The sequence below is a fragment of the Schistocerca nitens genome, chromosome 7, assembly GCF_023898315.1.
Source record: "Schistocerca nitens isolate TAMUIC-IGC-003100 chromosome 7, iqSchNite1.1, whole genome shotgun sequence".
NCBI lineage: Eukaryota > Metazoa > Arthropoda > Insecta > Orthoptera > Acrididae > Schistocerca > Schistocerca nitens.
The window spans coordinates 577758178-577782953 of record NC_064620.1 but is presented as its reverse complement, the minus strand read 5'-3'; positions in this window follow the sequence as shown (position 1 = coordinate 577782953).

The window sequence follows — 24776 nt, the reverse complement described above, 5'->3', positions numbered from 1 at the left end:
AATAAAAATGAAATCTGAAGAAAACTTAAGCGAAAGTTTAAATTCTATGAGAGTGTTACTACGGCCATTTGAATGTGCAGTGAGGTATCTGAAATAAAACCAAAGTCATGGTTCACTCATAAGTGGGGATTAACACAAGGCAAATCGATAAATCTCCTGAATGTAATTACTAATTCGTGAAAGTTTTTGAACATCTCTGTTGCTGGTGTAGTTATTCATATAACGATACTTTACCCTTTTAGCGTTGTTTCAGGAGAATTCGACACAAAGTTGTTAGATGGCAGCTGTCAGAACTCGTTATATGAGAACGCTCCAGTGCTGCTTGAGAACCTTTCTTTGTTGGATTTATGAGCTCAAATACGGTCTTAGTTTCAGAATGGCTACACTTATTTGTATTATTTTACTAGAATCGGAAAAGGTCCCACGTAACAAATACTATTGCACTTTTACTTAACAACACTATGTACGCGTAGTAAGTTATTATTCGTTGACTAGGTCATATATAACTGCTTTTCCTGCAAATAGTTCCTGTTTCCATCACAACAAATGGAATGTAGAGACGTCTTGATGTCGAAAAAAATGGTTCAAATGGCTCTGAGCACTAAGGGACTTAACTGCTAAGGTCATCAGTCCCCTGGAACTTAGAACTACTTAAACCTATCTAACCTAAGGACATCACACACATCCATGCCAGAGGCAGGATTTGAACCTGCGACCGTAGCGGTCGCGCGGATCCAACTGTAGCGCCTAGAACCGCTCGGCCACCCAGGGCCGTCCTTGCTGTCGAGTGTCAAAGTATGTCGAACTATACAATAATTTCCAAATCAGTTGCAGCTTGGAGCACTCCTCCTCTGCGATTGTCGGATACTCTGTAGCTATCTCTTAGAGAAACTGTGAGCGTCTCACAAGGAAACTTTTGGCCTCCTAAGCCAAACTGTGAAAACAAAGCTACTGCATTTTGTAAAATTCACAACAATCACATAACACATAACACTGCAAAAATCAAAGTAATCGCCAACAGTAATTAAACTTAAATAACTTTCTGTAACAGTAACTAGTAGCATGTGTTCTTTAACCCAGGACGGGACCAAAATAATACCCTGATGTATCGTCAGTTGGCTTCTAACGAACTACGTGTTTTTCCTGAGCGTACTAGTTTCGTACATTTCGTAGAATAGTCCTATACTTAAAACGGGAAATAAACGTTGGTCGTTTTTTAAAGAGTTCCACACACGTCTCCCGGTGATAATCCACAAAATTCCCACAAGAAGTCTAAATGACTTTCCACAGTATACACTCTCGTAAGTAACTCAGCCCATGTAAGAGTAGTCCAAGTCGACAATGCTCTGGCTTCATCCTGCTCATCTGTAGAACACCTACGACAGGATTCACTACTACAAGATATTCTGTTATCTTCGCTCTAAACAGAACCGAACCAATCAACAATGGGTGCCTTGGCAGTAGCGCACTCGATAATATCGCCTGCAGGAAATTACAGAATGTACAGAACTTATGCTTGCCTACTACTGTATAACGGGAATGCTTACATCTGGGGTGAAAACTTGTGTTGTTATGTCGTTACAGCATCGCATCACATCGCTCGAGCGTTTAACCGATGCATTTACTTCACCCGTCCAATAACTGTCAGCCTGCGACGTAAAAACGCATTACGTCTTTATTAAACTGAATAACAGCTGTGGCCGGCGTGATTACATGTGGAGGTGACAGCCTGCGTTGTGTGCGCCCCTCCCCTCCTAAGACCAAACAGTGGCGAACTCTCGCGGCCGGGGGTACGGCACTGTGTCTCAAGTATGGTGAATTATTGGGGAAGACGAGAGCCTTCGATAACACCCGTCCACTTTGATAAATAACATCATCACTAGCCTCAAGATGCAACACAACTTTGATTTAAAAATGGCGATTAGGACGTCATATTCAACACTTCCTATAAAACCAAAATATAAAAATCAATTCAGAAACTTAAAAATTCGAAATAATAAATATTGGGCCTTAAGGGGAATCTGGGGAGTTATATTCTCAAGTAAAAGCCACAGAGCCCCAAAAATACTGGCGTATACAAAACAAAACAACCTGAAGAATACGATGAAGAATAGCATGCAGAGGTCTGCATCGAAAATGCAAAAGTAAAGCATCAAATTAGATAAATTCAACTGGTATCGAATATATCACTCTATAAATATAAACTAACTTAAAAGCCAGACACCAATACAGAAAACAAAAAGAAATATCAGTATAGAAAGCGAAAAAGTAATACCAGTACAGGTAGCAAATATCGCGAAAGTTAACGAAATATGGTAACAACAACGAATACTCCAATACCGATACAGAAAGGTTTAAATTGCGAGATGGACAAAATGCAGTAACACGTGTTCACCAATACAGCTGAACAGAAAATTGCAAAATCCCTGAAATTACTCGTAAATACTTTTTGTGTGAGTTGTTACGCGCTAAACTGGATCTGGCGACTTCATTCTGTAGGCAACCCAACTCAACTAGTTCTGCTACATCTTTGTACATTGCTTTCAATTACTAACATCACGTTCTACACACTTTACGTTAGAATAACCAGTCTTCATTTACCATAACCTTCTGAAGACATTCGTTTTTCTTTATTGTCCATCTATCAGCGTTCCTTATTTCAGTAATATTACTATTAGTATTCGCTAAGTTATTAATTTCATTACATTACAGGTTGGCTCACCTTTGAAAAAAATATGTGCCGAAGTTCACATAAGTTGTAATCACTGTGTACTCACGTTACCAAGACAACCAAAGATAACGTTTAAACTCTAGTTGATTAGGAGCGTAAGCGGAGAACACCGTAAACTCATCTTTCTCTTAAGTAAGTAAACTGGTTGATCCAGTAACATGCTCATTCCATCAAAATTTGCACCACTATGTATATATCCAATATACACTACAAACACAGCATAAGGTGACAATACCAACGTCCCTAACGAAAACAAACCAACGCTCCGCACATGTGTGACGTCACCCGCCACAACACCAATACGTCACAGTTCAAGCCCGACAGGTGATATCGTAGTTTCAGGTCGAGACAATTACTGTTTTGTCACATCACTTGCATTCTGTCTTTCCCAAGTCAGTTTATTTTACTCGTTAAATTAACGCCATAGTACTGCAGTTCTGCACTGCAGTGACTGACGATGATTGTATCGTGCCGACAGAATGTTGTCTACTGAAACAACCATCAGCCTCTGCAGTTGATACACTTTTCCGTTTCATCCTGTTGGCGGTAGACATCTCCATGCTTGTAATACGGGAGGCATCTGATGAGGAATATATGTCCCTCCGAGACGCATGCAGTTTTGCCGTTCCCATAGTTTTCGCTTTGGGTGTATGTTGTCGGAAGGCTCTATACCAATAAACTCGTTCCTCTATTCACCGCACAGCGCTAAGCTCTAAATTTTGTTGCTTTTGTGCAAAATTCTGCCGGCTGGGGTGGCCGAGCGGTTCTATTAGCTACCGTCTGGAACCGCGCTACCGCACACTGGAATATACGCAACCGAAGAATGGAGTACTGGTCATAGCTCCTCTTTCAACAGCAACTTCTCGTAGTTAGTTGGCCAACGAAAGGCCCTAAGCGGCTGGTAAAAAGGGCAGGTCAACCGCGTTTTCAACAAACACACATAGTTATTGGCCTATATCACTGACTCCGTTCGGTTCTGGAAATGTGGAACATGTTTTATGATCACGCATTACGACCTTCTTCGAGATCGAGGAAGATTTTCTACAAAAATCATTACGGATTGCACAAACAGACATCCAGAGACATTCACTTCAATATCATCGTCAATAAGAGATAGAGCAGAAGAGAACGAGACCCAGGTTAATGCTGTTTTCCTTCACTTCGCCCTGTCGCACTCTCGTTTAGTGAACAAAGTACGAGCAAGCGTCGGTTCGTCTTGTGGCAAGCGGAGCAGTGGATCCCACAGAAATATTCATCTGACAGAATACTACAGTACATAAAAATTTCAAATTTAAAATCATCCATTCTTCTGCCTCTATGACAGAAAAGTACTTAGCTATGAGGCGTTGATGATTTCAGACATTTGTCACAGAAGACAAAAAGAGAAAAAGACGGATTTGTCCAGATCACAATATTTTAGGGAGAGCGGTTTTACACAACAACTAGATAGAGCTTGTAGGCAGCCAGTGGGAAGAAACTGCGGCGGCGCGGCTCCTTCCGTCCTTTATCTGCAGCTACCAGTGAACTCGCTGCAGCAGATCGGCGGTATGAAAGCCGAGCAGAATCCTACGGTATTTCAATTCGCACCGGGCAGCATACTACGTAACTATTTCAAGAATCGGGAAAAGGTCTAAATTTCGAGTGAAAGGTGGAAGTAATGGCAAAACTTTGCTATATTCTTAACATTGATATTGTACACGTACACTTCGAAGACCGTGATAATCTTAACACAGTATGCGTAAAATACTTTCATTCACGTTAGCAAGTTTATCTTAACATATTCCATGAAATCTACTAAGCACTAAGCACGGATTGTTCTTAAATGAAAATGCTCGCCATGCTATTAAGTTTTCGGTGTCTAATGAACGCAAGGTTGTGCTACGAGTACTCTAGACTGCTGAAAGCTTTCTGTAGCTCCAAGAGAAATGAGAAACGAAGAATACTCTGTTCTGATTGGTCAGTTTTCTTTAAGGCCAACAGAAAAACATTATTCTCTCTTGTTAGTCCGCGCTTTTCATGACCAACCAAACAACAAATAACATGCTTTCGAACTGTACTTTTTCCCGAAATAAATATTTAGCATTCTGATATTTTGTTTATACTTTAAGTTATTAAAAATTTTCATTTGCACTTGAATTAGCTTTCCATTTACCATAAACTGACTTGACATATTATGTTAAAAAATTCCCCATCGTACAACGTCCTTCAGTAGTGCAGTGATCTACATGTTTACTTTAGACCACATTCACGCATCACTGACACTACTAAAAGCATATACAAAACTGTACAGAGATAAGTAAACAAAAGGGCTTCAGGAAATAAACAGAATAATTCGCAAAAACGTGCTCTTGACCTGTTTCTTGAATGTGTCTGTGCACTACTGTTCTCTGGTGGATGAAAATTGGAACTACGTATCCGAATGAACCCGCTTCCAGACCATCTGTCACTGTGCATGCATCAGTCAGTCTGCCGATACACAGGTTCTAGGCACAATGATCAGATTCGCCAATATCGTTACACACTCTGTGATCTGTTGTAGTTTATTGTGTTTCTGAGCTTGCACTTCTTGGAAATTATTGATGCAGCAACTCATCAAATCCAGGAATTTCCCAACGTCTTCTAGATTTCATTTAGGTTTCACTGCTGGACCTGATACTGTAAGTAACGATCTTTAGAAGGCTGCTGTTTTCAAAGGCACATGTGAACATATTCAAAATTTTATTCTTTCTTGTATGATGGATGTTTACTATGTCAGAGCAAAAAAGAAAATTGCTGTCACTGATTCTGTACCAGTTAGCGCAGGTACGACAATGAGATTTCAACAATTTCACTTTTTATCATAACAGTCAGATATGTTTCCTCTACCGTGATATCTGTAGCAAGGTCTTTGACATTCAAGACACCTCGCGAACAGAGTTCAAAAACTTTAGGATAATCGCTTAGAGAAATCAGAGTATAGTTATTTCTCAGAGCTACAATTGCACAGGTGTCATGAGTGGTCGTCTTTCAGGTGCACAGACTCTTCTGAATAAACATTTTGAACTTGCCTATGTAGTTCATTTTTATGCCGAAACGCAGGATCTGATTTTAACCTATGCACAGAGGCAAATAGGGACGTTAGAAGATATTTCGTTGACTTTAGTGAGATTCTTAGTTTTTCCTACATTCTTCACAGTGTGTAATTGACATACTGAGTAAGAAAGTCTGCCATGTTTCCTACACAAGGTGGAATTTAAATCAAGAACTGTGCAAGTTGTGTATGAAAATAGTGACTTGTAGAATGCCTGGAGAAAACTGAGATTCCATCTCGACAAACCACTATAATTATTTCAGCAACAGTGCAACGTCTGAAATGAAGGCACCAGCATTTCAATTTTGGTTGTCTTTATTTACAATCATGCAGCATTGTACAGGCAATTACAAAAATGAATAGTTGAGCCACTGTGTGTACAACAAGGGGTAGAAGACTGCAAAAATATAATCGAGCTAACGTATCTGATTTCCACCTGCAGAGAGCTGCTGCAGCTTGCACAGAGATATGGACAGGAAAATGAATTAAATAACGGCTTTTTCGAAAGATGTGTGAGATAACATTGCCGCTCAAGTTGCTGAAAGCTTTTAATTTACCAGATATGTCGTAGCTGCAAATTTATTTAATTCCGAAAAGTGTGTGTTGTATGCAGGTCACTTTCTGCAAACATTGCTACAGGCGTCTTGCAAAATAAATCCCATCCTTGAAGGCAATAAACTGAGAACAAAAGTTCTGATATCAAACACGAGGAATGAGTTTAGAAATTTCTGCAATCCCTATTCTTAAATGAGTTGCAGAAATATTGTAGTCAGACAACGAAACTCCTGAAAGTGACTGTTACCATACCGGCGACATCGTCTGACGCGGACCTGAAGGTTTTCTGCTTCGTGCTGTGAGTCAGCAGCTGCTAAGAGCAGCAGCAGCGCACTCAATCGAGAAGGACATTGTCAGCAGCATTGTAGAATTCAATGGATTGAATGAATGCTTCTCTGACGGAATCTCTGATCTTAATGAGCGGAGAATGGATTACTCGAGACAAAGTCAATCGTAAAGTAAATGTATTTCCGTAGGGTAGTTCTTTTTTACTATTATTAAACCATGTGTGTTAGTCATTTGAAACTTTGTAGACAACCTTCCAGTGAACCCCTAGAAAAATCTGCGCGAAACGCCATTGATAAAAGCTTATCGAGTAGCAGATCAAATGGCTGGTTTCAGGACGTTCTAGCAAACAGTAATAACAGTTGTAACTTAAAGGGAAAAAAACGATAGATGTAGCCCAGGGGAGCTCTACAGGGCTATTAATGTTTGCAATACTCTGTATGTAAATGACGTAGAGGATAACGTCGTAAGCTGTCCGGGGCGGTTGTCAGACGAAGCTGTTGTCTACAGGAAGGTTGCAACAACAGACAACCGTATCGAAACGCGGGAAGACATGCCAACAGTTTACGATTGAAACTTCCTGGCAGATTGAAACTGTGTGCCCGACCGAGACTCGAACTCGGGACCTTTCGAAGGTAGGAGACGAGGTACTGGCAGAAGTAAAGCTGTGAGTACCGGGCGTGAGTCGTGCTTCGGTAGCTCAGATGGTAGAGCACTTGCCCGCGAAAGGCAAAGGTCCCGAGTTCGAGTCTCGGTCGGGCACACAGTTTTAATCTACCAGGAAGTTTCATATCAGCGCACACTCCGCTGCAGAGTGAAAATCTGATTGTAGTTCACGATTGGCCTAATAGACACTGCAAGTAAATAAATGTAATGTCCTGCACGGGCATAGGTTACGAGTTTGGCAATAAAACATTGGATACAATAACAACCGGAAAATACCTCAGAATAGCTGTCATATGTGGACTAAAGAGGCAAGACCAACTAAAAAATTGTCACAGAGAAGCAGAGGAGTATCTAAGATATCCTGGAACAATCTGAAGGGAATTACCTCATCCACAAGAGAAGTGGTTTTCAAAAGACTCGTTCGGCATTTCTTGAGTATTGTTCATCAGTCGGACCATTATCAGGTAGGATTATTAGAAACTTATGTATATACCATAACTACCATCTGCCACACAATATAATGTAGCTTAAGTGCAGATGTAAACGTTAAAGTTTCCCTCAAATTCCGCTGACAATTTCGTGGTTTGTAAAGTTCTGTCAAACGATGGCATCACCTGGGCTCAGAGCTATGCAAGTATATATCTTCTGTCTGTCGTGCCATGGATCTACTTTGATTATTTCTATTACAGCTATGTATGTAGCCGAATCAGGAGCTTATTACCAGCAGTCCGTTACGTTCTTCCTATATTAGGTCGTAATGCTGTTCCGATTAAGGGATCATGGTTACATGGTTGTAATACATTGTAATGCTTCAATAAGGAAACGAGTATTTGATGTGAGTATATCTTGACGTCCAGACAGCCATTGAACCTATTTGTTGCCGAGAATAGACTGCAAATGTATTTCGTGTATTGTATAACGGCTGTAGTCGCCACAGTTCGAGTATCTTCGGACATGGATGCGTCCTTGTCCGAAGGAACTTTGCATCGTAATTGGGGATTACACAAGCACTGCGGTATCGCATTTATCCGCCGGCACGGAGCAGCTGACTTTCAAGGAAAATGCCTCCTCTGTATGGGGTTATTCGAGGGTCATTCAATGATAAAAGAGACTAATTGGTCTGGAGAAAAAAAAGAAAAAACGTTTATTTTTACAAAACAATACTTTTTCTACATTTCAACATAATACCCTTGAACATTTATGCACTTATTCCAACGGGCTACAAGGTTTTTTATTCCGGCTGCAAAGAACTCTTTATCTTGATGTATGAACCAATTTCCGACAAAATTTTTCACGTCCTCGTTGTCCTGCAACCTCTTCCCACGTAATGCCTCCTTCAGTGCACTAAACAAATGGGAATCACTAGGTGCTAAATGAGGACTGTAAGGCAGTACTTCCCAGCCCATTTTGCCGATGGTTTCACGGGCTAGATGAGCAATATGAGGACTTGCGTTGTCTTGCTGGAGAATCACACCTCTCCTCTCAGATCCACGACGTCTCTCTCTCATGGCTGGCTTCATTTTGTTTAAAAGCAAATAGGAGTATTATTGGCTGTTCATTCTACGCTGCTCTTCGTATAATCACAAGAAACTTGACCTTCAGCATTCCAAAACAACGTCAACATGACTTCTCCTGCAGATGCTTGGCTTTGAATTTTTTCTTAACTCCTGAGTTGGTGTGCTTCCACTCGACGCTTTGTCTTTTTTATTGTGGCTCATAATAGTGAACTCAAGATTCATCAAATGTTAAAAGTTTGCTGAAGAAGTGCTCACCTTTTCTTTCGTCACGTTCCTTTAGCTCTGTGCACACCCTCAACCTAGTTTCCTAGTGAAGCCGCGTCTACTTCTTTGGGACCCATTTTGCACATGTTTTGCGGTACTTCGACTTGTTACAGATAATGTTATGAACTGTGTCAGCACTAACTTGAACCTTATCAACTATCATTTCCCGGTCACAAGGGCGGTCGGCACGAATAATGTCATCAATTCGACTTTTCTAGTGAGGGAGTGTAAACTGCAACAGGTCGGCCAGAACGGTGTTGGTCTGTCACTGAGTCGAGAAAATTTTTGAACTGCTCTACACACTTGTAAAAATTTTATCGATTTATACAACGCTCTTCATAAACTTAAGACAGTCTATAGTATATATTCTCTTCTTTCTCGCCTTCAGCAAGAAAGAAAACGAACAACAGAACGTTGCTCAACTTATGTGGACGTTTGAAGCGGACTCGCCATCTTGAGATGTATTTTTGACGTTAAAAACAAAACAACTTTTATACATCAGCTGATCAGGACTCATCCTAGTGATACCAACTCATAGCCACGAAAGTATCAAACTTGCCGTACTAACAGTTTTTCCCCAGACCATTTTGTCTCTTTAATTATTGACTGACCCTCGTACATAGTGGACGTACGGGTACAGGATTTAGACATGTGGCTCACGATCTATTGTAGTTGGGGCCTGGCCATGAGTTCTGCTCGGATAGTCAAACGATAAGGTGACCGCTCGCGATAAGCCGGAAATCCGGTTTTGAGTTCCGGTCAGGCAGAGGCTTTCACTGTCGTCATTCTATTATACAGCTGATGGTTGTCCTTATTCGCAACTGTGAATAAATTTCTTGCATTTCATAACGGCCGTAGTCGTCGAAGTGCCTGTTTCTTAGGACATGCATGCATGTCCGAGGGAATTTTTCACTGTAATTCGGAATAACATAGCCACTGTATTATCGTGTTTATCCGCCGACACCGGGCAAGCGAGTTTAAAGTAAAATGTGTCCAACGAACGCCATTATACATAATGGATGTCCGAGGACAGGATGTAGACACATGGCTAACAACATGCGGAATATTGTTTTTGTATGTCCATGCTATTGGCAGGAGGTCTCTGGGAAGACGGCCGTTTACTATTGCGACAAAATAAAACACCTACAGCCGTCCTTACGATTTTATTTAATTTTGTTACAACCAGTTTCAGCGCTTCAATGCGCCATCTTCAGGCTGTTGTTGATGTGGTATAGGTTGATATGATCCTTATATATATCACATCAGTTGCCAGCATAACTGGATACTCAGATAATGAGTCAGCACTCCAACCATCAACTGCCGACTGACTGACTGACGAAAACCCAGGAACTGTGTCTAATAAATTAGACTAATATGCAGAGATTCAAAAAATTAAAGTAATTTGTAAGCCTTGCTTTTTCGAGTAGCAGTTTATAGTTTTCCTTCATGGGAAATGTTTCCGCCAAATCTTCCACTTTTCGCTTTTGTTTTTCTTATGTCGATCTATTCCATTTTCAGTTTTCTCGTTAACTAGACTTGAAGAATTAGTTTCTTTAATAGGGAAAGGGTTAAGTCTATTTGCTATCTTTCTTCTTTTTATTAAGACCTGCAAAATAAAATTATTTTTGGAAACAATAGCAGTTTATGGTACTTTTGTCTTAATACTTGTGGAATAATAAAATGCACAATGTCCAGTCCACAGCATGTTGATACAATATAACGAACCTTCCTTTAAGGTAATTCATCTGGGAAGGAAAGTTTATAAACAAATCTCTCGTATATCCACTAATGTAGAGACACCATCGATTCTATCATTAGCTGCATGTACACCAGTGTTTGGCCACTTTCCATCAGAATTGACAGTTAATGCAGACATCCCGTATTGCCCTTTCGTGTTCAGTTTTTTTCACATTTCTTATGTATGTCTATGCAATAATTAATAAAGATTTTGTACAAGAATATTTCTTTTCTTGTCCTACCACAAGACTTGGTTTCTTTGGTGTCCAACGATGATTTAGATTCACTCTCACTGCCAAAAGTATCTACAAAATATTTGCAGGATCACTTCTTCCTCGTCTTCCAAATATACCCAGAGAGACTTATGTCAGTAAAATACTATTAGTCAAGGTCACCTCTTATATGCACTGAAACACATGGATTATGGCAGACGTGGGGTGTGTTACAATTACAGTACAGTAAATCACAGGAGAGGTTATTGACTTCAGCTATCTTAAATACAGCTTTATGCTTACTGATTATTGCAAAATTTGGCTTCATAACCACAGAGCAAAGGCGATATGCATTTTTACCAGTCGGATGTGTTGATAACATAGAATACTGATAAACTGCGGCTGTCACTACTTCTTATATACTTAAAAGATTCAAGATGTATGTCCCATATAGGAATAATGTTTGAGGAACTGTTTTATCCCATTGCAAACCCCTAGCCCAATTACACTGTTGTGAGTGTGTGTGCATGTTGCAGGTAACCCAGGCCCTATCCTGAACCTAATACAAGATAACTGGAAAACAACCCCGCACTTAACGTCTGTGATGGTCTGATAACTTTTTTCACGCTGCTCCTGGCCATTTGATAGTTTTGCAACTGTGATGTACTTCTAGCCACGCGTTTCATATATTTACCACAAACGCAAAAAAAATTTTGAGTTTACTTCATGCAATGCATTGTCACGAAACGTGCTGACCAACACGACATCTCATTTGCGGTTCTGTTTTACTAATAGCCGCTAGCTCACGTACGCTGTTAAATAGTTACCCTCCTTCAATTTTTCATATTCAGTGACGTAAAGGAACTCGTATTTGTTTTCCTACATTGTGTCGAAAACACCGCTTGCTTTCTCGTCTGTTGGTCACCGTAATCTGAACTAATATACCAGGTGTAGAGGTAAATTCAATAATTCTTTCCATGAAAATCGTTAGCGAACTCCAAAACAAGTCGAAAAGCAGGTTTTTCTTCAGGAGCTGCCATAATTTGTTTCCATGGCAGTAAAAACATTGAAAATCGTTAAAACTTTGAGAATGCATTATTTTAACTGATGTAGGATGAAACTTTAGTAATAACGTCATAGTACGTCTCGGCTTTGAATTCATCATTCCCATTAGCTACAAGCGACAGGTTGCTGTGGTCCGATATATTCGTTGAACTGAGAGCGAACGTGCCAAGGGCCGGATATATCCGTCATGGGATAGGTTCCAGATAGATTATATAATGGTAAGACAGAGATTTAGGAACCAGGTTTTAAATTGTATGACATTTCCAGGGGCAGATGTGGACTCTGACCACAATCTATTGGTTATGAACTGTAGATTAAAACTGAAGAAACTGCAAAAAGATGGGAATTTAAGGAGATGGGATCTGGATAAACTGAAAGAACTAGAGGTTGTACAGAGTTTCAGGAAGAGCATAAGGGAACAATTGACAGGAATGGGGGAAAGAAATACAGTAGGAGAAGAATGGGTAGCTTTGAGCGATGAAATAGTGAAGGCAGCAGACTATCAAGTAGGTAAAAAGACGAAGGTTAGTAGAAATCCTTGGGTAACAGAAGAGATACTGAATTTAATCGATGAAAGGAGAAAATCTAAAAATGCAGTAAATGAAACAGGCAAAAAGGAATAGAAACCTCTCAAAAATGAGATCGACAGGAAGTGCGAAATGGCTAAGCAGGGATGGCTAGAGGGCAAATGTAAGGATGTAGAGGCTTATCTCCCTAGGGGTAAGATAGATACTGCCTACAGGAAAATTAGAGAAACTTTTGAAGAAAAGGGAACCACTTGCATGAATATCAAGAGCTCAGATGGAAACCCAGTTATAAGCAAAGAAGGGAAAGCGGAAAGGTGGACGGAGTATATAGAGTGTCTATACAGGGCCGATGTTCTTGAGGACAATATTATGGAAATGGAAGAGGATGCAGGTGAAGATGAAATGGGAGATACGATACTGCGTGAAAAGTTTGACAGAGCACTGAAAGACCTAAGTCGAAACAAGGCCACTGGAGGAGACAACATTCCATTAGAACTACTGATAGCCTTGGAAGAGCCAGTCCTGCCAAAACTCTACCATCTGGTGAGCAAGATGTATGAGACAGGTGAAATTCCCTCAGACTTCAGGAAGAATATAATAATTCCAATCCCAAAGAAAGCAGGTGTTACAGATGTGAAAATTACCGAACTATCAGTTTAATAAGTCACAGCTGCAAATTACTAACGCGAATTCTTTACAGACGAATGGAAAAGTGGTAGAAGCCACTCTCGGGGAAGATCAGTTTGGATTCCGTAGAAATATTGGAACACGTGAGGCAATACTGACCTTACAACTTATCTTAGAAGAAAGATGAAGGAAAGGCAAACCTACGTTTCTAGCGTTTGTATATTTAGAGAAAGCTTTTGACAATGTTGATTGGAATACTCTCTTTCAAATTCTGAGGGTGGCAGAGGTAAAATACAGGGAGCGAAAGGCTATTTACAATTTGTACAGAAACCAGATGGCAGTTATAAGAGTCGAGGGACATGAAAGGGAAGCAGTGGTTGGAAAGGGAGTGAGACAGAGTTGTAGCCTCTCCCCAATGCTATTCAATCTGTATATTGAACAAGCAGTATAGGAAACAAAAGAAAAATGCGGAGTAGGAATTAAAATCCATTGAGAAGAAATAAATACTTCGATGTTCGCCGATGACATTGTAATTCTGTCAGTGGCAGCGAAGGACTTGGAAGAGGAGTTGAACGGAATGGATAGTGTCTTGAAAGGAGTGTGTAAGACGAACATCAACAAAAGCAAAACGACGATAATGGAATGTAGTCGAATTAAGTCAGGTGATGCTGAGGAAATTAGATTAGGCAATGAGACACTTAAAGTAGGAAAGGAGTTTTGCTAGTTGGAGAGCAAAATAACTGATGATGGTCGAAGTAGAGAGGATATAAAATGTAGACTGACAATGGCATGGAAAGCGTTTCTGAAGAAGAGAAATTTGTTAACATCGAGTATAGATTTAAGTGTCAGGAAGTCGTTTCTAAAAGTATTTGTATGGAGTGTAGCCATGTATGGAAGTGAAACATATTTTAGACAAGAAGAGAATAGAAGCTTCCGAAATGTGGTGCTACAGAAGAATGCTGAAGATTAGATGGGTAGATCACATAACTAAGGAGGAGGTATTGAATAGAATTGGGGAGAAGAGGAGTTTGTGGCACAACTTGACTAGAAGAAGGGATCGGTTGGTAGGACATGTTCTGAGGCATGAAGGGATCACCAATTTAGTACTGGAGGGCAGCGTGGAGGGTAAAAATCGTAGAGGGAGACCAAGAGATGAATACACTAAGCAGATTCAGAAGGATGTAGGCTGCAGTAGGTACTGGGAGACGAAGAAGCTTGCACACGATAGAGTAGCATGGACAGCTGCATCAAACCAGTCTCAGGACTGAAGACCACAACAACAACAACATGTGCAGGGCCCTACAAACAACTCTGAATTTTGCTCATCTATAGCACCAATTGGACCGAATTTGGCACTATATCCCTCTGGACGACATGCAACAAGTCTATCATTCAATGCCAGCGGAACAGCTACTTGCATAAGCGCCAGACATAGATAATTTTCTTACAGACTTGCTCAATTTGTTTAGCTCTATCTCGTGAATAAACTATTCAGTTTTTGAAATGGGAGTCCTTCATTTGTCTGTACATTAACATCACATCTACTGATTTCCGCGCCATTGGTATAATTGCTTCTTGTTGCGTCGTATTTTCTTTAATTTTTTAAAAAGTGTACTTGATATGTCTAATTGTTAAGTGGACATGGACTTGAAATGTCTGAAATTTTCGAAAACAATTCTTGTCACCATCTGAAAGACAATTTTATCCCGTTTAAAAAAATGTATTTTTTATCTACTTTTCAGTTGTTGATTTGGTCTTAAACGCTCTTTGAACAAATGTCTGCAAACCAGCCACGCTCATGCGACAGGCAAGGAATAGCACCATATACATTTCTTGCCTGCCACAGTCATGGAAACAATAAAGCCAATATGCAGGGACCTTTCAGATACAAAATTACTCAGCAAATGTCTACATGGCCGTACGCAAAACCCTAATGAAAGTTTCAACATCTGTGTGTGGCAACGAGTGCGAAAAACAGTGTTTGTTGGATGGACAGTACTCAAAATGGGTGCGATGGATGCTGTCATGTGTTTCAATGATGGTGTAACCATCAGGATAAAAGTAATGGACAAATTAGGCATCCAGCCAGCAAATAATAGAATAGCTGCTCTGGCTGCCATAAATTGTCAGCGAGTAGTTGAAGCTGTGGAAGCCAGTGTAAGGAAAAGGCCACTGAAGAAGTCTACAGATGATAAAGAAGCAGCTGGCCAGGAAGATTATGCTGCTGGAATGTTCTGGAAGAGGCATAGGATGCGTCAAAAACACTGTGAATATTCTTTTCTCATTTTCTCGAAACTACGTTTTCAGAACATTAGGTACATATAACTTCTCAATGGTTTTGTAATTAGGCTGTTTAGGTTTTTTTATTGGTAACGCCACCTCTGTATAAAAATCACTGGCTGTGCTGTGTGCAGTCTGTGGCTAGTTTGCATTGTTGTCTGCCATTGTAGTGTTAGGCAGCTGGCTGTGAACAGCGCGTAGCGTTGCACAGTTGGAGGTGAGCCGCCAGCAGTGGTGGATGTGGGGAGAGTGATGGCGGAGTTTTGAAATTTGTCATGAACTGCTATATATATTATGACTATTGAGGTAAATACATTGGTTGTTCTCTATCAAAATCTTTCATTTCCTAACTATGCCTATCAGTAGTTAGTGCCTTCAGTAGTTTGAATCTTTTATTTAGCTGGAAGTAGTGGCGCTCGCTGTATTTCAGTAGCTTGAGTGGCGAAGATTTTTGTGAGGTAAGTGATTTGTGAAAGGTATAGTGTAATGTTAGTCAGGGCCCATTCTTTTGTAGGGATTTTTTGAAAGTCAGATTGCGTTGCGCTAAAAATATTGTGTGTCAGTTTAAGGACAGTCGTGTATAATTGTTAAAATGGGACGTTTCATATGTCGACCCTTAGCCGAGGATACCTCACTGGAATCTTCTGATTTTTTTCTTGTAGTTTGTGTAATTAGTGTAGCTATTGTTTACTGCTATCGCGTGATTATAGAGAGAATTTCCTTTGTAGTTGCAGTCTTTCATTGTTGTACAGTAAAACAGTTGTGGCATGCATGTAGATTTGCACCAAGTATTTCGCATTTGCGCTTGCAATTAACTAGATATTATTTTCATTGCTATGTTAATGTGTTCTCTTATTTTTGATCTTCAAATTGTGTTTTTCTGTGTTGTCGTGTGAAATACTACGACAATAATGGCGTGTGTAAAACGTAATACTAGGTTCCAAAGTAAACTGAGAAATGACAGTGAAAATGAAAGCAGTGTGTTAGCGCCACCGAGTAATGAATTAACTGATGTTCAAAGTAGTAATTTGGTAATTGTGCATAGGGAAATGGAGCGGGCGGCAAACAATGGCGTGGACAGTGAAACAATTAGTGAAGAGGGAAGCATTATCGATCGATCGGTCGGCAACAGCTCGCCTCAGGAATCCGAAATGACAGGACACAATTTTGCAAATACTGTAGATTCAGGTTTTGCGTCCTCACCGTTTTCTCAAATGAGTCAAGACACATTTTCCGCTTGTCAAAATGTGAATGTTGCCGGTGCAAATTCACTGCCGAAAAGCACTGAGGAACATGTTTCAGACACCAGTGCATTGTTATTACAATTAATGCAACAAATGGGACAAAAGCTTGAAAAGTTAGACACAGTGTAACAAAATCTTAAAAAGTTAGACACAATGGAACAACATCAGAGACAAACACAGCAACAGTTAGACGCAATGGGACAAAATCTTCAAAAGTTAGACACCACACTTGAACAAACACGTGAAGATTTAACTAGTGAGTTACATAACATTGAATCGAAATGTCAAAAAGTCTGTAATGACGTAAAAACACAAATTTGTAAGCATTTTCAACCCATTTTTTCGCGGCGTGAAAATGCATTACAGAATCACGAAGCAGCCATAAAAGAACTGCAAACCATTGTTCATGAAAATCACGACATCTTGCAAGCTAAAATTGACTCAGTTGCATCTACCGATTCGGTTACGCAATTTGCAAAAACTCAGGAAAACTTAAAGGACACAGTAGATACTCTGAAACTTGGTTCAGAAAAACATACAGTGGAAATGATTTCACTATCGGATAAAGTAGCCGAACTTTCAGATCAGTTCACTAACTTATCTACAAAGGTAGATGATGATCTGAATGACACAACACCTGTAGCCTTCACTGACACTGAAGAGTATATAGAAATTAGAAAATTCAAACAAAATCAAAATCAAATCAATACACAGTACAAAAGAGAAATCCGGGAAGTGCAAGATCAGTTTGCACAAGTAGTACAAGAATTACGTATTTCAGAGGACACCCGCGCCCCAATACAGGAAGAGGGACATAGAAATACGGAACAGCCACAAAATAATAGCACAGCGCATTTCGGAAATTATGAAACAAATTGGCAATGTGCACCGAATTTTGAGATTGAACAGCCGACACGACGTAACAATGACCGACATGCGACTCGCCGACATGATGATTTTGACTATAAGCTGTTCATTACTACACGTAAATTCAAAACAATTAAGAATTCCGGCAACGACATTCATCCACAAGCGTGGCTCCATCAATTCTCTCATTGTTTTCCTCCCAACTGGTCATTGGAGCACAGGTTAGAATTTATGTGAGGCTATTTAGAGAATGAACCAGCTGTAAGAATGCGATCAGTCATTCATGATTGTCACAGTGAAGGAGAATTTTACCATGCCTTCCTCTCAGCATATTGGTCTCAAGCCACACAAGACCGAGTAAAACATAGCATCATAATGATGAAACGTTTCGAACAATCTGAATTTTCCAATCTTATGAAATATTTTGAAGACATGTTGCACAAGAATCAGTACCTGTCAAACCCATACAGCCCCTCAGAACTCATCCGCCTTTGCTTAATCAAATTGCCTGAACATTTACGACACATTATTTTGGCAGGACGTTGCAAAGACGACATTGAAGCTTTTCAGGGACTGTTACAAGAACTGGAAATTGACACTGACAATCGCGGAACGCAGGAGCACAACAATTACAGATCACATCCGTCGCAATTCCGCGATGAAAGAAATAATAACTGGACACGACAAGGCTATTCTCACAACACATATCGTGACCAAAACAGACACCACCCGTATGACAACCGTTGGCAGAGTAGTAATAATTACAGGGAAAGATCACCTCTCCGTGGTAGTGACTATCACAGAGACAATCAGAGAAACAGACAATTTGGGAACCAAAATAATTATTATCAAGGGAGACAGAATAGCTTTAGACGCAACGGTCCAGCGCGCAGTTACGATTCAGGGAGAAATTCTCCACCACTTAACCGACAAGAAAGAAACTACAGGAACTACCGACATGACGACAGACAATGTGATCGTAACGACAGACCTGAATTGCATCAGAACTGGCGGGATTTAAACAGGGCAGGGCCCTCTCGTCACGGTGAATTTGTAGAAGTTAGGTCTCCAAATCCCAATAACGACGCACGCCAACAAAGAGACAATAGGCAATGACTCACACCGCTGCCAGCCACAAAACGTACTTATGACACTAACGACGCAGCTGCCTTAGCTAGTAATAACGTAAAAATGGAAGACATTAGGGACATCTTACTCCAAGAACACGACGTAAAACATAACAAAATTGCATATCCTGTGATTCACATTACAGTAAATGACGTAAAATTTGTGGCAGTACTTGACTCTGGCAGTCCCATTTCAGTAATCCGTGAAACAGCCTTTAGCAAATGCAACAAATCGAAAGATTGCCCCACACTTCCGTTACGTAAGATTAAATTTCAAGGTGCAATTTTTGGAAAAAGTGTAGATGTACGCCAACAAACCAATTTAGAATTCTTTTGTCAAAGCCACAGCTTCTCTATGAACTATCTCATTGTTCCATTATTGTCGACGGAAATTATATTGGGAGTAGACTTTTTGAATGAATACAAAGCAATCTTAAACTTTCACTATGCTGAAATAAGTTTAGAGAAAGAAGGTAAGTCAATAGCTTTGAAATTTGAAGATGGGCTCTCAAACCATGATGAGGAAATTAATCGGCTTTACCTTCTGTTAGACAACAGTTCGGAATTTTCTACGGAACTAGACACTAACAATCACTCTGCAAGTACTGACAGGGATGATATCGACGGCGCATTTGACACTAATAAGTTAATTCTGAATAAAATTCAAACAATTGAGAATTGTAATGACACTGATAGGCAGGACCTTTTTGAGATTTTACAAGCACATTCCACAGTTTTTACTCATAAAACAGGAACAATCAAGGGATTTCAATATCAATTTCGTGTTCGTGAGCATACTAAATTTTGTGTTAGACCATATGTAATTCCAGCACATTATAGGGACCGTGTTAGAACAGAAATACAATCTATGCTTGACGAGGGCATTATTGAGCCTGCAGTAAGCTCATACAACAATCCATTACATGTTGTTGCGAAGAAAAATTGATCGATCAGGCTTGTCTTAGATTCGAGACAAATCAATACTATCATTATTCCTGAAACAGACAGACCGCAAACGTTGGAAGAACTTCTTCAAAATTTTAATGGTGTAAAAGTGTTGTCTTCCATTGATCTCAGATCCAGCTTTTATCAGATCGAACTTCATCCAGAATGTAGAAAATACACAGCTTTCCTATGTTTCGGCGTTTGTTATCAGTTTCGGAAACTTCCCTTTGGTTTGAACATTTCTTCAGCAGCATTCATTCGCGGGCTAAATTCCATATTACCCAGTTCTTAAAACGTCACATCACCTTATATGTGGACGATATTCTAATAGCAGAAGCTTCATGGGAACTACATAATCGCATCCTCAACAGTTTGTTACGTATTTTTGCAGAATCTGGAATTACAGTTAACTTGGAAAAGTCTGAATTCGGTAGGTCAAAGGTGAGGTTTTTGGGACATATTATTTCTTCTGAAGGCATTCAGCCGGATCCTGAAAAGTTAGAAGCAATCAGAGCCATTCCAGTTCCATCCACAAAAAGACAAGTCCGCAGTTTTCTAGGTCTCGTAAATTTTTACCGTCGTTTTCTGAACATGCAAATTCTTGTTACACCAAAACTTTGTTCTCTCACTGGAAAAAATACTATTTGGAACTGGGACGAACAAAGCACAGTTGGAATTCAATTCTTTGAAAGAATCGCTACTTAACGCGCCAATACTAGCTCATCCAGATCTGTCACAAGATTTCTGCCTTAGCACGGATTCTTCTAAAGTCGGTATTGGTGCCCATTTATTTCAAGAAGCCACAGAAAATGACTCTACTGTTCAGAAAACCATTGCTTTTGCTAGCCGAGTGCTAACCAAATCTGAAAAAAATTATTCCGTTACTGAATTAGAAGCTTTAGCTATCGTTTGGGCATTTAACAAATTCCGTTTCTTTCTTTCTGGTAAGCACGTAAAATTATACAGTGATCATCGTGCATTACAATTTCTTATGTCTTCAAAATTAAATCATGACAGGTTAAAACGTTGGGCATTGTTTCTGCAAGAATTCCGCTTCACAATAGTCTACATTCCCGGCAAGGAGAACATTGTTGTGGACGCACTGTCACGCGCACCAGCTGGGCTTGAGAAAAGTAACACACAGAAGGCAACCTCGAGAAAAATTTCAGTATTCTTTACATTCAGAAAGTCGCCTTTGAAAACTTCATCACCACATCTTTAAAGGACATTGCTCATGAACAAGATAAAGATCCGATTTGGAAAGACATCAAGAGCAAATGGTATGAAAAGACACACACACAGATTCGGCATTATTATCTGGTTAGAAACAACATACTGTTCAAAAGCTGCACTGTTGATGACAAGCTATGGGTACTTTGCATTCCTGACGATTTTGTTAATAAGCTCATTTGGTACATTCATTTCAGCTATGCACATTTTGGCCCACGAAAATGTTATCATATTCTTCGAACGACTTGTTATTTTAACAATATGGAAAAGAGAATTCGAAGAGTCTTGTCTATTTGTAAACTTTGTCAAAAGGCGAAACCATCTACTGTCTCACATCGTGCTCCGTTGTTTCCTATCATTCCTTCTAAATTAAAAGAATTTGCTGCTGTTGATCTCTTGGGACCGCTTGTCAGAACATCTAATGGATTTTCGTACGTTCTAGTCGCTGTTGAACTTACTTCAAAATTTGTTTCTTTCACATCGTTACGTAAAGCCACTGGACGGTCTGTATCCAACGCCTTTGTTAAAAATTTCTTACGTGAAGTTGGACACGTTGCTAAAGTCATTTCAGATAACGGACCGCAATTCACATCTGCTGTTTGGTCACGCATGCTTCGCAACCATAAAATCAAACCTGTTTTTATTTCATTGTACTCACCACATTGTAACCCCTCCGAACGGATTATGAAAGAAATCAATAAGCTTTGCAGACTTTATTGTCACTGAAAGCATCAGCATTGGGACAGATATTTACACTTATTTCAAAACGTGCTGAATGAAATGCCTCACGACTCCACTGCTTTACCACCTACTCTTGTACTGAAGAATGAAAAACCACCGAATACACGTAAACTTCGACACAAAGACATAATTGATTTAGCTCTTAAAAATATAAAATCTGCAGCAGACAAAAGGAGAAAACTACACGGTAAAGCAAATGCAAAGAAATTGTATATTGGTCAGAAAGTTCTCATTAAAGCTCATTCATTGTCACATAAGAAGAAACACTTGAGTCACAAATTCTTTCTAGTTTACAATGGACCTTACAGAATCCAACGTATACCACATGATAATTGCGTTGAAGTTGAAACTCTGCGTACTAGGAAGAGTAAAGGTTTACACCACATTTCACATGTAAAACCGTTTATTGAAAGATAATCTGCTTTTTAACTTTGTCATTGCCATAAAACTTTTCACTTTACATTACTAGTATGCTTGTCAGACTTAGAATCTGTTAACATGCAACAATGTTTGAAGTTAAATATCCAGTCAAGAACCAAGAGAACTTATTGAAACAGAAGTTACGAATGCATTGTTATAGTGAACAGACGACACAGTGTTGTATTTGTACATTCTTGCTTGTTAGTTGTACAATTACGTAACGACTGTAAGGCTCACATACTTCGAGCATATACAGGTACTGCTAATGAGATTTTAATGCAACATTTTGGTTTGATTGAAAATACATCCTTTATTTGAAGTACTTTCTGTGGGATTAAAGATGACTTAGCATTTGGTTTCTTTGACAGCTACACGATTATATCACGATGCTACTAATGAGTGACAATTTACAATGTTGCTTTTTCAGTGTTTCTGTTTTATATCTGCACAGTTTTTCTGAATTCTTCTGGAAAGTAAAACGGGTTTTAGTAGTAACTTTTGTGGTATAGCTACAATGAGACTGCCTTTTCCGTAGCACAACAATACGTTACAGCACAGTACTTTCCTCATCACGGCAATAAGCGTAATAACTAAGATATCTATACGCAAAGCATTTCACTTTTGTTTATCATGAGGTAAGTACATTGACTTCTGCAGAACTTAGCTTTCGGAGGACGATAACTACGACACTTCCACAGAGATTATGTTGCAACAAGACGCACATTTAGCGCTACAGTACACGTATTTGAGTGATTAATTTTGTACTTAAAACATTTATTTTTAAAGATTTTTGAATTACAAAGAAAGTTTTCCGTGATACATTTCATTCCATTGCTGTAATCTGTAACACCTGAGGGTATAATTACATTAATCCTCAGGGGGGTACACGCTTACTTTGTGTACCATGTGTTTGGCAAGCACAAGGAGCCCTAGCTAATATGGCATTTGCTTATACAACTTTACACATCGGTACCATATTTCTCTAACACACAAATTACACAGCTATCTGATCATTTAACTGAGAGAGACAAACGTTTTTACTACGGCAGTGACAGATATTTACGTAATTACACAGTTGGATAACTTCACACTTACGAAATTGTATGTTGTTTGTACTTTGTGAACTGTTCATATTTTTTTTGGAACCATTGTGATACTATGAGAGCTTTGAATGATATATTTGGTTTGGGATCACGATTTTTAAAGTACGTTTCAGGCAGATGACACTTTTGACATGAGCAGAGAATTTTCTTTAGGTTTGGAATTATTGCAGAAAGCTACGACGTTTTTGAGATTTGACTGAGGTGTTATGATGTTATTATTACGACGACGATGTGTATTATGCTGTTGAGATATGTTTATGATCAATAAGATGATGCTACCGTATATGAGGAATAAGAAGTATGTTGGAAACCAAGAATCATACTTTAAGAGTTATGAAATGTGCGTAAATGCGTGAATGTATCACAATGCCGTCGAAAATTTTTTGGACAGTTATATCAATAGGATTTTGTTTCTACACATTTGTAACCAAATTCTCAACCTGTGAATTTTTTTATATGAGACTGCCACTGTAGCGGAAACTGCTGTCGTAAATATTTCAGTAAGAAAGGTAAGTGACCGTGACGTAATGCGTTGCGAGCGGCCAGGTGTGCCAGCCGCCCGGAGAAAAAGCCATTAGGTGGAAAAAAAAAGGAGGCCATTAACCTCGCTTCTGACATTCCTTTGTAGAAAGCATCGCAAAAACGACACGGTCGAACTTGAAAACATATGATTACACTGTGGAGCTCTTAATTTATGATATTTACAGAAATGCCTAATGAAATGACGAGAAATATTTTTACATCTGCACACCTGATTATGACAAGCGTCTTTCTACGAGAGTTGAGAGAATTTCTACTAACTTATGAAATGTCACATGGCTATTGAATGATATTTTTATGCTTTGCTTTTTATAGTTGCTTATTTCATTTGATATCTAGTTTCCAGCTGTGTTGCAACATTGCTTTTAAAAAATAAAATGCATTTGCTAATGTGAACACTTTCTGTCAACAGATCTATTAAATAATAATTTTGTAATCCACATTCTTAAAAAAAGGAGCACTTGGAAAAGAAAGAACGATAAGAAGGGACTAGTAACAGTAACTGCACACATAATTTTTTTTACAATAAGTTGTTGTGGTGCACCACTTTAATTACTTAGACATTAAGATGTGATTATACATTTCCCTTATCTGCATTGTTATCTTTAGTGTACTATTTTTTCTGCTTGAGCTATGTCATGTTTAGGTATTTCATTTTCTGCTGCTGTTTGCCAGGCATGGTGTTGCTGAATTTGACTTTGTATTACTCTGCTAAGCCAGTTTACTACTGATTTATTTTTCTTGTTTGCTGCATAGTGCCTTATATTAGTTGTAATATTGCAATTGCTTTGCTAATTTCCATTTTTTTCATTGCTGTTTGTGTTAATTGTTTTGTGCTGCTGCATTGCCTCGTTCCTTAGTTTAGCATCTGAGCTCAGTAGATTTAAGTTAGCTTAAGAGGGGGTAGACTATAGAAGAGAATGAGTTGCGATGAATTGGAAGAAATGCATTGAGAAGTTATATGAAAAAAGTACAGAAAGCAGGTATAGGTAGGATTTTATTGGAAATAAATAATGAGGTAAG